The following is a 16,225-nucleotide window of genomic DNA, read 5'->3' as shown; positions in this document are numbered from 1 at the left end:
TACAGGATTAAAAAAAGCGACCACACGTGGGAGAGAAATCTCTGTGGGTAGGCATCCACGGGGGTGGGGGAGTCCAAGATAGGCAAGGTACATCTGAACAGCTCGTAGCCACCACCAACTCCTGTCACGAGCTAGCGCCAAATCACTAAGCCTGTCAGTGCCTCCACGTCCTCTGCTCCTGCATAGATCGATTGCCAGCACTTGGAAATTCAGCTGACTGGATCGCAAGGACACCCAGGACTCCACATGCACACACCCACACGCGATGATGTCACCAACCCTACGCGTTTCGTCACGTAAAAGAGACTTCGTCAGGGGTATATATATATATATATATATAAAAATAAACAGATGGCACACACATATGTGGTAAAAAGGTGCTTGTCCCATACAGGTAATGTATAGATAGGTTCCTTACCGAGTAGATCCAGGATCCCAAGATCACGAGGCAAGAAGGAGACAGCACACTCAAAGGTACAAAAAGCAGCGTGTATTCAGTAGAAAAACCGGCACATAAACCCGACGTTTCGGTCCTTGACACAGGACCTTTCTCAAGGGAGAAAGACCTTGAGAAAGGTCCTGTGTCAAGGACCGAAACGTCGGGTTTATGTGCCGGTTTTTCTACTGAATACACGCTGCTTTTTGTACCTTTGAGTGTGCTGTCTCCTTCTTGCCTCGTGATCTTGGGATCCTGGATCTACTCGGTAAGGAACCTATCTATATATATATATATATATATATATATATATATATATATATATATATATATATATATATATATATACTGTATATATATATATATATATATATACATATACACACATACATACATACATACACACTGTGTCATGCATAAAAACATAAACACAAAGGAAGAATTTTACATTTCGGATTCGCTTATTTATTTTATTCCGTATCTATCTGACATCCTTTGTGTATACACACAATACTGTTCTCCTTGTGCTCCCCTATTCTCCCTTGTGTTTTTGTCTATGATAAGAATTCTGGATAGATCATGGTGGGGTTGAGCCTCAGGAGGAAACTCCGATCTTATGGGTATTTGTAACCCTCCTCAAGAAGGTAGTATCTCTCTGTTATTCACTGCTTGAAATTATTGCACCTTCCAAAGAGAGCGCCCAGGTACTTTCTGCCTCTATGGATGAAAACATGCCTTGTTAAAAAAAATCCTGTGCGGTTTCTTACATCCCCGATAACCCATGAATATAAACAAACAGGGTGATAATAGAATCACCCAAAAGAACCTTATTTTCTGCACTCAGTCCAATATTATACAGTCTTATGACATAGTAGTCCAATGATTGTGTGGTTAACTGGAAACAGATACAAATGACCTATAGTAACCGCTCCCATCGCTGTAGGAGGACGGATACCAGTAAAAGCCAAATAATTACAGTGTAAATATATACAGTGCTAGGGGTAAATGCTTCCCCAATACAAGTAGTAGTATGGTGAGTGCTAATTAGTTAATAAATCCACGCATATCTATACTGTGGGTAGAAATAAATGCATGAGTAGCAATCCCTGGATAAAGCACTCAAGTAAAGACCTATTATCAGTCAGGTCATGAAAGGGTTGAAATGTTAAAAGGCACTTGGAGAAACGAATGTTAACCCTGGCGATGGAATGCATACCAGTACACTAATCGTGCATAGATGCTCTTAATGTCCTCCTTGACTTCTTCTCTTGGGAAAGCGCGTACCCGCCGCGCGAAACGGCTATCGGGTGTGACATCACCACGTTGACGTCTTGGAGGAAGTGGATGGATCAAGCACTCCAGGAACGGGTTGTATGGGGATTCACTTTTACTGATGCTCTTTGATTCTTTCTGCCCGCTGTCACACATATACCTCTGTGATGTATTTCTATGGCATGTGCATCTGTCTCCATGACTTTTGATTGTACTACACGGCACACAAACTAAGAGCACTATCTTGAGTAGCACTTTGTATTGTATTCTATTGTATGTCTTTATTTATATAGCGCCATTAATGTACATAGCGCTTCACAGTAGTAATACATGTGGTAATCAAATAAATGGACCCTTTTTGACAGCACTCGTTGTATATGATAGTGTAAAGATGAATGATTTAAAATGTAATCTTTTAATTCAACTGGTTAAAATAATTGTCAAAACATTAGAACCAAAAATCCAACTGACATTGGTAACAAAACACAAAAAACAGACAACATTAATTAGTCCTTAAACTGCAAACTAGGTGGTTGATCAAAATCTAACCAGACTGACTAATGGCAGAGAAGAAACCCATATATGAGAGTAAACCTCCTAGTGCAGCAATCAAAAGTTTAAAAAGCCTGTGTAAATAAAACAGGTAACATGGGACTGATCTTACACATGTATATACCTCTTGAAGAATCTGGGTATATAGTAGATGGATGTTGACTCACTGCCTAAGTGATGACAGTAGTGTATATTGGGCACAAGAGCTCACAAAGTATGATAACTGGCTCTGGGGCACGGATCTAGTCCGTATCCAGTTATAGCCCCTTAATAAAATGTACGATATACAGCAACGAATATACACATGAGACTGATCTTACACATGTATATACCTCTTGAAGATAATGGGTATATAGTAGATGGATGTTAACTCACTGTCTAAGTGATGACAGTAGTGTATATTGGGCACAAGAGCTCAGTTATCATACTTTGTGAGCTCTTGTGCCCAATATACACTACTGTCATCACTTAGGCAGTGAGTCAACATCCATCTACTATATACCCAGATTCTTCAAGAGGTATATACATGTGTAAGATCAGTCCCATGTTACCTGTTTTATTTACACAGGCTTTTTAAACTTTTGATTGCTGCACTAGGAGGTTTACTCTCATATATGGGTTTCTTCTCTGCCATTAGTCAGTCTGGTTAGATTTTGATCAACCACCTAGTTTGCAGTTTAAGGACTAATTAATGTTGTCTGTTTTTTGTGTTTTGTTACCAATGTCAGTTGGATTTTTGGTTCTAATGTTTTGACAATTATTTTAACCAGTTGAATTAAAAGATTACATTTTAAATCATTCATCTTTACACTATCATATACAACGAGTGCTGTCAAAAAGGGTGCTTTTGTTTTCTAGTATTAATGTTGTTCTCTCTCTCCCCTTATTGCACCGTTGTTTATATCACATATTTATTTGAGGCAGACGCGAGGGTTCCCTTTCTCCTCCCCCTTCCCTAGAGTATACTAATCAAATAAATAACAGAGCATGGGAATAAGTGCTTTAGACATAAAAGTAACATTAAGGAAGAGGAGTCCCTGCCCCGAGGAGCTTACAGTCTAATTGGTAGGTAGGGAGAACGTACAGAGACAGTAGGAGGGAGTTCTGGTAAGTGCGTCTGCAGGGGGCCAAGCTTTATGTCTCATGTGTTCAGAATATCCACAAGGCTATTCATATGCTTCTTTAAGCAAGTGTGTCTTAAGGTGGGTCTTAAAGGTGGATAGGGAGGGTGCTAGTCGGGTACTGAGGGGAAGGGCATTCCAGAGGTGTGGGGCAGTCAGTGAAAAGGGTTTAAGGCGGGAGATGGCTTTAGATACAAAGGGGGTAGAAAGAAGACATCCTTGAGAAGAACGCAAGAGTCTGGATGGTGCATAACGAGAAATTAGGGCTGAGATGTAAGGAGGGGCAGAAGAGTGTAAAGCTTTAAAAGTGAGGAGAAGAATGGAGTGTGAGATGCGGGATTTGATCGGAAGCCAGGAGAGGGATTTCATGAGGGGAGATGCTGAGACAGAACTAGGAAAGAGTAGAGTGATTCTGGCAGCAGCGTTTAGGATAGATTGTAGGGGAGACAGGTGAGAGGCAGGAAGGCCGGACAGCAGGAGGTTACAGTAATCAAGACGGGAGAGAATGAGGGCCTGAGTCAGAGTTTTAGCAGTCGGGCAACAAAGGAAAGGGCGTATCTTTGTTATATTGCGGAGGAAAAAGCGACAGGTTTTAGAAATGTTTTGAATGTGAGGAGCAAATGTGAGAGAGAAGTAGAGTGTGACCCCTAGGCAGCGTGCTTGGGCTACTGGGTGAATGATCGTAGTTCCAACAGTAATGTGGAAGGAGGTAGTAGGGCCAGGTTTAGGAGGAAGTATGAGGAGCTCTGTTTTAGCCATGTTGAGTTTAAGGCGGCGGAGGGCCATCCAGGATGATATAGCTGAGAGACATTCAGAAACTTTGGTTTGTACAGCAGGTGCAAGGTCGGGTTTTGAAAAGTATATTTGTGTGTCGTCAGCATAGAGGTGATAATTAAACCCAAAAGATGTTATTAGGTCACCTAGAGAGAGTGTGTACAGAGAAAAGAGAAGAGGTCCCAGGACAGAGCCCTGGGGTACCCCCACAGAGAGATCAATAGAGGAGGAGGTGTTAGCAGAAGAGACACTGAAAGTATGATGGGAGAGGTAGGATGAGATCGAGGATAGAGCTTTGTTCAAAATACCAAGAGTATGGAGAATGTGAAGGAGAAGAGGGTGGTCCACGGTGTCAAATGCTGCAGAGAGGTCGAGTAATATGAGCAGAGTGTAATGACCTCTGTCTTTGGCAGCATGGAGGCCGTCAGTTATTTTAGTGAGGGCTGTTTCCGTGGAGTGAGCAGTGCGGAAGCTAGATTGTAGAGGTTCTAGGAGAGAATAGGTATTGAGAAAATGGAGCAAGCGAGAGAATACAAGACGTTCAAGGAGTTTAGAGGCAAAAGGCAGGAGGGAGACAAGTCGATAGTTAGAAAGACAGGTAGGGTCAAGCTTGCTGTTTTTGAGTGATGGTATGACTGTTGCATGTTTGAAGGAGGATGGAAAGGTTCCAGAGCAGAGGGAGGAGTTAAAAATGTGTGTGAGCGTAGGGATTATAGTAGGAGCAAGAGGTTTTAGGAGATGGGAGGGAATGGGGTCAAGAGGGCAAGTGGTAGAGGGAGAAGAGGCGATCAACAGTGACACATCCTCCTCTGAGACAGTGGAAAAAGAGTCAAGGAAGGCAGGAGGAGAGTTAGGAAGAGGTGTAGGATGGGAGGAAGAAACAGGGGATGTTCTGATGTATTGATTCCACCTTTTCCTTAAAATAGTCAGCAAAGTCCTGAGCGGAGATGGAGGAAGGAGAGGCAACTGAGGGTGGTTTGAGTAGAGTATCAAAGACAGAGAACAGTCGGCGTGGGTTAGACTTGTGCATGTTGATTAGTGAAGAAAAGTAGGCTTGTTTAGCTTGCGAGAGGGCAGAGTTGAAACAGGATAGCATAAATTTGTAGTGAAGGAAGTCTGCGAGAGTATGAGATTTCCTCCAGAGGCGTTCAGAGGAACGAGTGGAGGAACGCAGCATGTGCGTGTGGGAATTTAGCCAGGGTCTAGGGTTAGAAGGGCGAGGGCGGCAGAGAGAAAGTGGGGCATGTAGATCAAGAGAGGAGGACAAGGCAGAGTTGTAGTTCCTGACCAGGTTGTCAGGGTCTGTAGCAGAGCTGAGAGAGGAGAGGGAGGAGCGTAAAGTGGACTCAAAGTCAAGTAAGTGAATAGAGCGCAGGTTTCTGCAGAACCGGGGGGTAGATGGAGGTGGAGAAGGGGAGAAGCGAGATAGAGAGAATGAGATGAGGTGATGATCAGAGAGAGGAAAAGGGGAAATGGAGAAATCGGAGAGAGAGAAGTTTTTAGTGAAAACCAGGTCTAAGTAGTGGCCATCCTTGTGGGTGCTGGTTGCAGTCCACTGTTGAAGGCCAAAAGAAGAGGTTAGAGAAAGAAAGCGGGAAGCCCAAGGGAGAGAGGGGTCATCAATGTGGCAATTGAAGTCCTCAAGGAGAAGAACAGGGCAGTCTGAGGAGAGAAAGAAAGAGAGCCAGGATTCAAAGTGAGAGAGAAAGGCAGAAGGGGGATGAGTAGAGGTAGGTGGGCGATAGATGACCGCCACATGGACAGGGAGAGGAGATCTGGACAGTGTGAGCCTCAAAGGAGGGAAAAGCAAGAGATGGAGGAATAGGAAGGGTACGATAATGGCAGAGAGAGGAGAGCAGGAGCCCCACGCCTCAACCCCTGCCATCAGGGCGCGGAGTGTGGGAGAAGGAAAGGCCACCATAGGAGAGGGCAGCTTCCAGAGCAGAGTCAGACTGAGTGAGCCAGGTCTCAGTTATAGCAAATAGGAGCAGAGAGTGAGAGAGAAAGAAGTCATGTACAGAGAGGAACTTGTTAGAAAGGGAGCGAGCATTCTAAAGGGCACAGGAGAAAGGGAGAGAGGAAGGAGGGTGGCAGGGGATGGGTATGAGGTTGGAGGGGTTGACACCAGAAGGAGTAGAGGTTGCAATTGGTAGGCGAGGACAAGCGCATGTAGGAATAAGGCAGGGACCAGGATTGGGAGAGATATCCCTAGAAGCATGTATGAACTTTGTACTATTGCTTACCTCCACGCTATGTGATAGATATATACAGTATGTCATCTGATCACAATACAGGTGGAGATTGTTTTTGGTGCTGCTATATGTCCGGTGTTTGTGTGAAGCATTTAAGTACTAGCTTGTGTGTATGGCATTAAGAGCATCTATGCACGATTAAATACTGCTGTAGTGTTATACTGGTATGCAATAAGACTAAAATCACAAAAGAAAGACAATAATATTAATATCCCATTTATCCCACCCCCTCACCCTCCCCCCTGCTCCCTCACACAGAGCCCCCCTGCTCCCTCACACAGAGCCCCCCTGCTCCCTCACACAGAGCCCCCCCCAGCTCCCTCACAGAGCCCCCCCCAGCTCCGTCACAGAGCCCCCCCCCACTCCCTCACACAGAGGCCCCCCCACTCCCTCACACAGAGCCACCCCCCCTGCTCCCTCACACAGAGCCCCCCCCTGCTCCCTCACACAGAGCCCCCCGTTCCCTCACACAGAGCCCCCGCCCTGCTCCCTCACACAGAGCCCCCCCTGCTCCCTCACACAGAGCCCCCCCTGCTCCCTCACACAGAGCCCCCCCTGCTCCCTTACACAGAGCCCCCGCCCTGCTCCCTCACACAGAGCGATATCCTCCCCTCCTCAGGCAGCGTGTGAACTGAGCTCCCAAACATTTGGTTTGAAATCGGGTTTATTGTTTTCTAAGTTTATTTCACTTGATATATTTTGGTGTGGGAACTGTAGGGGAATACACTGTGTGTTTTATAGGGAGTTTTCTTTTTTTGTTTAAAAACTTTTTTTGTTTTCACCCAGGGGCTTCAGTGATTTCAACCTAGCACAGCTATACTTTGGCTGGGCTGGTAACTGCAGCTTCAACCCCTCTCCCCTCTTCCACCACTGCCCCTATCCCCCACCCCACCACTGCCCATCTCTCCTCCACCCCACCACTGGCCCTATCCCCTCGCCCACCACTGGTTGGTTGGTTTTCTTATTCACTTTTATTTTAAAGCTGCAGTTCAGGCTTTTTTTTTTAGTTTATTTTTTAACTTTAATAGTTTCATGTGGGCAATCTCTACTTACCTAAAGAACTGCATAGCTGCCGGTCAATTCGTTCTCCGTGTATTGATCGGTAAAGTTTGGCGACATCTTTAAATATGGGGAATGTAAATGGTTGCTATAGCAACAAGCATGCTTTTAAAAAATAGAATACAAGAAAATTGGTCTTTCAAAATTGTTTTTTTTTTAAACAGAAAATGCTAAAAGTATTTTTTCTTACTACAGAACTGATTTATTAAAATAAAACACACATGCAGGATATTGCCTGAACTGTAGCTTTAAGTTGATTTGTTTTTCATTTGGATTTGGGAGCTCTGTGCTTTTAAAGAAAGTTGAGGTGCAGCTCCTTGCTAGGGAGAGAGGAATTAATAAGGGAGGAAATAGAAAAACTTCAGCTATTAAAAACCTGACTTTTTTCCTCCCTTAGCAGAGAGGTAGTTAATTTGCTCTTAAAGGGACAGCTCCACTCTGCACATCTCTCCCTAAGCACTACCTCCTCCCCTAACATAGAGGCTTTTTAATATCATGCCTAAGGGGAGTAGAGATAGTAGGTCAAAAGGAGCTGCACCCGGGCACCGGACCCCAAGACCTAAGGTTCCTAGGAGCACCAACCATGGCCACAGCCCTCAGCCTGGTACATCCAGTGCCCTGGCTAAAAGTACATCCAGTGCCCTGGCCCCGCTAACAGTTTGCGCGCCCCAGTTCTAAGGTAGAATTTTTAACGTTTTTGGATCTAAATTTATTTACCATCACTCCCACACCCCTGTTCTCTCGGTGTCTCTCAAGGCTTGAGCCCCCCTGATCCCCACAGTGTGTCCCCCGCTCCCTCACACACAGCCCCCCCACTCCCTCTCACAGAGCGCCCCCCCCCGCTCCCTCTCACAGAGCGCCCCCCCACTCCCTCTCACAGAGCGCCCCCAGCTCCCTCTCACAGAGCGCCCCCCTGCTCCCTCACAGAGCCCCCCGCTCCCTCACAGAGCCCCTCCTACTACCCCTCACACAGAGCCCCACCTACTACCCCTCAGAGGCCCCCGCTCCCTCACACAAAGCCCCTCCTACTACCCCTCACACAAAGCCCCTCCTACTACCCCTCACACAGAGCCCCTCCTACGTCCCCTAACACAGAGCCCAACCCTCCCTCACACAGAGCCCCTCCTACTAACCCTCACAGAGCCCTTCCTACTATCCCTCAGAGCCCCCCTACTCCCTCACACAGAGCCCCCCCTACTCCCCCTCACACAGAGCCCCCCCTTACTCCCCCTCACACAGAGCCCCCCCTACTCCCCCTCACACAGAGCACCCCCCTACTCCCCCTCGGGTATTGTGTATTGTATTGTATGTCTTCATTATATAGCGCCATTAATGTACATAGCGCTTCACAGTAGTAATACATGTTGTAATCAAATAATTAACAGATAATATAAATAACAGATCATGGGAATAAGTGCTTCAGACATAAAAGTAACATTAAGGAAGAGGAGTCCCTGCCCCGAGGAGCTTACAGTCTAATTGGTAGGTAGGGAGAACGTACAGAGACAGTAGGAGGGAGTTCTGGTAAGTGCGTCTGCAGGGGCCCAAGCTTTATGTCTCATGTGTTCAGAATATCCACAGTGCTATTCATATGGTTCTTTAAGCAAGTGTGTCTTAAGGTGGGTCTTAAAGGCGGATAGAGAGGCTGCTGGGGCATTCAGGTAAGTGTGTCTGTAGGGGGGCAAGCTTTATGTATCGTGTATACTATTAGCCACGGTGCTACTCATATGCTTGTTTAAGCAAATGTGTCTTAAGGTGGGTCTTGAAGGTGGATAGAGAGGGTGCTAGTCGGGTACTGAGGGGAAGGGCATTCCAGAGGTGCGGGGCAGCCAGTGAGAAAGGTTTAAGGCAGGACAGGGCTTTAGGCACAAAGGGGGTAGAGAGAAGACATCCTTGAACAGAAGACAAGAGTCGGGTTGGTGCATAGCGAGAAGTGGAGTCGGGATGGTGCATAGCGAGAAGTGGAGTCGGGATGGTGCATAGCGAGAAGTGGAGTCGGATGGTGCATAGCGAGAAGTGGAGTCGGGATGGTGCATAGCGAGAAGTGGAGTCGGGATGGTGCATAGCGAGGAGTGGAGTCGGGATGGTGCATAGCGAGGAGTGGAGTCGGGATGGTGCATAGCGAGGAGTGGAGTCGGGATGGTGCATAGCGAGGAGTGGAGTCGGGATGGTGCATAGCGAGGAGTGGAGTCGGGTGGTGCATAGCGAGAAGTGGAGTCGGGATGGTGCATAGCGAGGAGTGGAGTCGGGATGGTGCATAGCGAGAAGTGGAGTCGGGATGGTGCATAGCGAGAAGTGGAGTCGGATGGTGCATAGCGAGGAGTGGAGTCGGGATGGTGCATAGCGAGGAGTGGAGTCGGGATGGTGCATAGCGAGGAGTGGAGTCGGGATGGTGCATAGCGAGAAGTGGAGTCGGGATGGTGCATAGCGAGGAGTGGAGTCGGGATGGTGCATAGCGAGGAGTGGAGTCGTGATGGTGCATAGCGAGAAGTGGAGTCGGATGGTGCATAGCGAGGAGTGGAGTCGGGATGGTGCATAGCGATAAGTGGAGTCGGGATGGTGCATAGCGAGGAGTGGAGTCGGGATGGTGCATAGCGAGGAGTGGAGTCGGGATGGTGCATAGCGAGGAGTGGAGTCGGGATGGTGCATAGCGAGGAGTGGAGTCGGGATGGTGCATAGCGAGGAGTGTTTCATAAACGGTTATTTTGGGATCCTGTGTGTTTGTTTTTATCTTGTGTTTAACAAACTGTTATTTTTTGGATATTCCGAGGGCTCCTTAGGGGACAACTTTTTTATTTCTTGTTGTTATCATATTATTCTGTTCCAGAGCATCACCAGCCCCCATTACTGGGAGCACATTAGTGGGAGCACATTGCTGGGGTTTTTTGAGGTACCATTTACTTCACGGTGTGATATACATATATATATATATCTCGGTGTGTCCCCAGTACATTGATCTAAGGGAACTCCCCCCAGACCAGGATTTGGCAGCAGACCCCAGCACTCCCCCCTCTGTGTGTTATCTAACCTCTTGTACTGTATCTGTCATTATTAGGAGCGGGGGGCCCGGGGATAAAGGGGCGTGTCCGAAGCTGCGTCACCCATTACCCACAATCCCCGTGTTGTTAGCAGCAGTGGCCCTGATCACGTGATACAGGCGCGCGCTCCGGTAAAGGAGGTTCCCTGAGTTACAATGTGTGGGGTTCTTCCCCTGCAGCAGCGGGGCTCGCTCATTGGTTAGCGCAGGAGAGGCTCAGGGGGCGGGGCAGCTATACAGGCGGCGGCGCGCGGACACTCACCGCAGAGGGGGGATCCTGCCTGGGAGGGAGGGGGTGGCAGTACTGAGGGAGGGAGGGAGGGGGTGGCAGTACTGAGGGAGGGAGGGAGGGAGGGGGTGGCAGTACTGAGGGAGGGAGGGTGTGGCAGTACTGAGGGAGGGAGGGTGTGGCAGTACTTAGGGAGGGAGGGAGTGGCAGTACTGATGGAGGGGGTGGCAGTACTGAGGGAGGGAGGGGGTGGCAGTACTGAGGGAGGGAGGGAGGGAGGGGGTGGCAGTACTGAGGGAGGGAGGGGGTGGCAGTACTGAGGGAGGGAGGGGGTGGCAGTACTGAGGGAGGGAGGGAGGGGGTGGCAGTACTGAGGGAGGGAGGGAGGGGGTGGCAGTACTGAGGGAGGGAGGGAGGGGGTGGCAGTACTGAGGGAGGGAGAGAGGGGGTGGCAGTACTGAGGGAGGGAGGGGGTGGCAGTACTGAGGGAGGGAGGGGGTGGCAGTACTGAGGGAGGGAGGGGTGGCAGTACTGAGGGAGGGAGGGGTGGCAGTACTGAGGGAGGGCTGGGGGCGGCAGCCAGAAAAGGGGGGGGGGGCGGCAGCCAGAAAAGGGGGGAGGGCAGCAGCCAGAAAAGGGGGGGGGGGCAGCCCCCAGAAAAGGGGGGGGGGCAGCAGCCAGAAAAGGGGGGGGCAGCAGCCAGAAAAGGGGGGGAGGCAGCTGCCAGAAAAGGGGGGGGGGGCAGCAGCCAGAAAAGGGGGGGGGGCAGCAGCCAGAAAAGGGGGGGGGCAGCAGCCAGAAAAGGGGGGGGGGGCAGCAGCCAGAAAAGGGGGGGGGGGGCAGCAGCCAGAAAAGGGGGGGGCAGCAGCCAGAAAAGGGGGGGGGGGCAGCAGCCAGAAAAGGGGGGGGGGGGGCAGCAGCCAGAAAAGGGGGGGGCAGCAGCCAGAAAAGGGGGGGGGGCAGCAGCCAGAAAAGGGGGGGGGCAGCAGCCAGAAAAGGGGGGGGCAGCAGCCAGAAAAGGGGGGGGGGGGCAGCAGCCAGAAAAGGGGGATGCCCGGCTTGCCTGCACAGGATAGAAACTGTAGTGTGACCGGGATAGCAATACTGGCTGTCCTCCCCTGCCAGCAGCCCTGGAGGGATGTAATGTGCTGGGCAGGGGGAGACATGCAATGTTCTGGTAGTAATGAACCCTAACCCAGTGACATCGCTGGGCCAATAGCCCGCGAAGCGTCGTTGTCATGACTCTGCTTCGTGCTGATTGTGTGCTTTCAGCCGACAGTGAGCTGAGAAACAGGCTCTGCTGTCGGCTGAAAATCCCAGCGCCTCAGCACGCCTGCGGGCGCTCGCGGGAGGCCCTCTAAAGACATCCTCATTGAGGATGACGGGGCTCCTCGTGGAGCGTCAGCGCGGCTCAGCACGGCTCCCCCCTCTGGACGTAGCCTTAGACAGGTCTGCAACCCGGCCTTTAAATAAATAATAATAATAATAGCATGTTTTTGTATAGCGCTGCTAGTTATACGTAGCGCGTTACAGAGACATTTTGCAGGCACAGTCCCTGCCCCGTGGAGCTTGCAATCTGTTTTTGGTGCCTAAGGCACATGGAGATAAAGTGACTTGCCCAAGGTCACAAGGAGCCGACACCGGGAATTGAACCAGGCTCCCCTGCTTCAAACTCTCAGTGCCACCTTCCATTATCACCTAGCACAGCGGTGCGCAAACTGTGGGGCACGACCCCCAGGGGGGGCGCGACACTGCCGACGGGGGGCGCGGGGTTTACAGAGGCCCCGCGCGCTTCCCGAAGGCACTTAAATTAAGTGCCGGGGGAGCTGCAGGGCCTCTGTAAACCAGCTTACCGTGGCTCCGGCGGCTTCCTCCCTGTGTCGCCATGGCAACGCGGCGTCAAAATGACGCTGCGAGGTCATGTGACGTCACGTTGCTATGGCAACGTGACGTCATTACGCCGGAGCGCGGGTAAGTTGGGGTTGGGAGGGGGGCGCGGGAGTGAGGGGACAGCCGGCAGGGGGGCGCAGGGAAAAAAGTTTGCGCCCCCCTGACCTAGCATACAGTGCTCCCACTGCAGCAAGGGATTCTGGGAAATGACATGCAAATACATACACATATATATATTAGAGAAAAAGAGAAAAGAAGCGCCCGATCCTTGTATAAAATCAGATAAACAAAGTTTTAATATCTCAAGGACAAGACAAATGCACACTTACAATTTGTCTGATAAAATAAAGCATGTTATGGGACCTGCCCATGCACCAACTGAGGACTCCTCGGTCTCTTCTTTGTGTGTGAGTGTCAGTATTGCCTCCAAAAAGGATGTTGCTGTCAGCTGCTGTCTCCAGGGGAGTAATCCTTAGTGTTTGGGAGCATTCAATCTCCACATGCGGCCGCCATTAGCCTTTCTTCTCACACTTGAAACCGGAAAATAATCTTCAGGCAAGTCCTTGCCTCCTCACGCTGGTGCTGGGAGCTGCCCTGTCACCGTAGGTTCACTGCCAGATATCCCTACGCGTTTCTTCCGACTCTGCGGATTTCATCAGACAAATTGTAAGTGTGCATTTGTCTTGTCCATGAGATATTAAAACTTTGTTTATCTGATTTTATACAAGGATCGGGTGCTTCTTTTCTCTTTTTCTCTAATAGGTACTGTGGGAGTTCGGTGAGCCCAAGAAGAAACAGCCTGGACCTTTTGCAAATCAACTTATCATGGACACATGTGGACTTAAGTATTTTTAATATTCACTGCATTTATGGGCTCATATTCGTGTATACAATTTTTTTTCATTGCTTATCACATGAACCCATTTTTATTTTTGCATTTTTTAGTTAAGTCCCAGTGACACTCAGTGTCATTTTTACTTACAATCATTGGCAATATATCTTTTTTATTGCTTTTTTTTTCATTTTTTATTCTATTTTTATATGTTATGCACACTTCTTTTTGCTTTTTTGTTTTTATTAAATAGTCATTTTTAGTTTTTCCTGCCAGAATACATTTAGTTATTTTCACACTACTGTTTATTGGGCATATCTGCCTGGTGCAATACTTGCCACATCTGTCAGGGCTGCAGCAATTTAGGTGTAGTGTGTGAAGGGCGCTGTCTATATTTTCTGTCACACATATATATACACACACACACACACACACACACACACACACACACACACAGCTCAACGACTGCTTACCTGCGGCGGTGTCCGCTGGCATCTGCAAATTCATCTTTTCCCCCTGCAGCTCCAGTTAAAAATGCCGCCGCATTGCCATGGCAACGGGACGCTACATAATGTCACGCGGAGCAACGTGGGAAAAGATGAATTTGCAGGGGGAAGACAGAGAATGCCGCACCATGCCATCGCACCCCGCACCAGGTACGTTTTGTGAGGAAGGGGGTGAAGGGAGGGTGGAGGGGGGGAAGGGAGAGTGGAGGGGGGGTGCGAGTGGGTTGTTGCCCAGTTTGTTGGGCCGTGTGTGTGTGTGTGTGTGTGTGTGTGTGTGTGTGTGTATATATATATATATATATATATATATATATATATATATATATATATAATATATATATATATATATATATATATAGCATAGTTACCAGTCCAAGAACCAATAAAGGAGACAGCATACAGCAAGGAGTAATCCAAAACTGATGTACATCACTTTTGGATTACTTGGACTGGTAACTATGCTGCATCATTTTATGGGCCAGGCATCTGCCGTGTGTCCCCAGTACATTGCTCTCTGGTGCAGGGTTTATGAGCCCTGTGCTAAGGGAACCAGACCAGGATTTGGCAGCAGATACCCCCTCCCCCCTCTGTGTGTTATCTAACCTCTTGTACTGTATCTGTCATTATTAGGATCTCTGGGGGGGGGGGGGGGAATAAAGGGGCGTGTCAGAAGCTGCGTCACCCGTTACCCACAATCCCCGTGTTGTTAGCAGCAGTGGCCCTGATCACGTGATACAGGCGGAGAAGTGGAGTCGGGATGGTGCATAGCGAGAAGTGGAGTCGGGATGGTGCATAGCGAGAAGTGGAGTCGGGATGGTGCATAGCGAGGAGTGGAGTCGGGATGGTGCATAGCGAGGAGTGTTTCATAAACGGTTATTTTGGGATCCTGTGTGTTTGTTTTTATCTTGTGTTTAACAAACTGTTATTTTTTGGGATATTACGAGGGCTCCTTAGGGGACAACTTTTTTTATTTCTTGTTATCATATTATTCTGTTCCAGAGCATCACCAGCCCCCATTACTGGGAGCACATTACTGGGAGCACATTACTGGGGTTTTTTGAGGTACCATTTACTTCACGGTGTGATATACATACAGTATATATCTGTGTGTCCCCAGTACTTTGATCTAAGGGAACCAGACCAGGATTTGGCAGCAGACCCCAGCACTCCCCCCTCTGTGTGTTATCTAACCTCTTGTACTGTATCTGTCACTATTAGGAGCTGGGGGGCCGGTGATAAAGGGGCGTGTCCGAAGCTGCGTCACCTGTTACCCACAATCCCGTGTTTCACAAGTCCCTGCTGGGGGGGGGGGGGAGGGGGGTGGCAGCTATACAGGCGGCGGCGCGCGGACACTCACCGCAGAGGGGGGATCCTGCCTGACTCTCCCGGCCCCTCCCAGCTGCTGCATGTGTGGGAGACGCCGCTGCTGCTGCTGCTGCTGCTCGCTGCTGCTGCTCGCTGCTCTCTGCCCTCTGCCCTCTGCCCTCTGCCCGGCTGAGAAGGGATTGCTTCCTGCTGCTCATGCGCCTCCGGTCTAGAGATACCACGTGACCAGCAGCAGCCAATCACAGAAATAATAATAACCAGCAGCAGAGGGGTTAATGTTAAAGGGGAAGAGACACCATGAGACTGTTCCTGCCGGGGGCGTGGCTTAGTGCGTGTCCTTGCCGGGGGGCGTGGCTTAGAGGGACGTCACGTGATGAGCACAAGCACAGTCAGATGTTCATAGCAAATGTCAGGAAATGTTTTATATAATTATTAATTATCTTTATCCCATGTGTCATTAAAAAGAAATTGCTGGGTGTGGAAAGGTGCAATGTTACAGTAACCACACACTGCAAAAGCCGTTCATAAGACTAGTGACTGATAGTGGAGGGGCTTTGCCCCCCCCCCCCCCTCCCCCGAAAGTTACTTTTATAACATAAGATGGCGGCAGAATGTAGGTTCCCTTTGTGCAAATAGCTAACTTGTGATGTTTAATTCGGCGATTAACAAACCCATTACAATCTGTGCGTAACCTTTACCATCCAGGTGACTGCCATTGACATAAATAATAACCGCTATCGCTATACGCGCTGCTCGGCCTTAATCACAGGGGCGGTTCTGTGTGACCCCGGGGGAGTCCCATTCTCTCCCGGTAACACAGGTATAATTGATTGTAAGCTCTGTGGGGTATATGCCATAGCTGTTGGGGTGTTTAATACATTTATTATTTATTTATTTTTATTATTTATTTATAAAATATTTTACCAGGAAGTAATACAT

At 49.0% G+C, this 16,225-nt stretch overlaps 1 protein-coding gene across 3 annotated transcripts in view; it reads right to left on the bottom strand.

Moving 5' to 3' along the window:
* Positions 1–15,606, bottom strand: part of LOC142466885 (uncharacterized) — a 52,032-nt gene extending 36,426 nt beyond the window's left edge. For 2 of the 3 annotated variants that reach the window (XM_075572466.1, XM_075572464.1), the window contains exon 1: positions 15,318–15,606. The gene's annotated coding sequence lies outside the window, so the exon portion shown is untranslated. Of the gene's footprint in view, positions 1–10,765; positions 10,787–15,317 lie in introns of those variants that run through there. The other variant, XM_075572465.1, reaches the window with a different exon arrangement.
* Positions 15,607–16,225: the final 619 nt, after the last annotated feature.

The sequence above is a fragment of the Ascaphus truei genome, chromosome 15 (genome assembly GCF_040206685.1).
Source record: "Ascaphus truei isolate aAscTru1 chromosome 15, aAscTru1.hap1, whole genome shotgun sequence".
NCBI classification, from domain to species: domain Eukaryota; kingdom Metazoa; phylum Chordata; class Amphibia; order Anura; family Ascaphidae; genus Ascaphus; species Ascaphus truei.
This window is presented reverse-complemented; position numbering and strand designations above follow the sequence as displayed.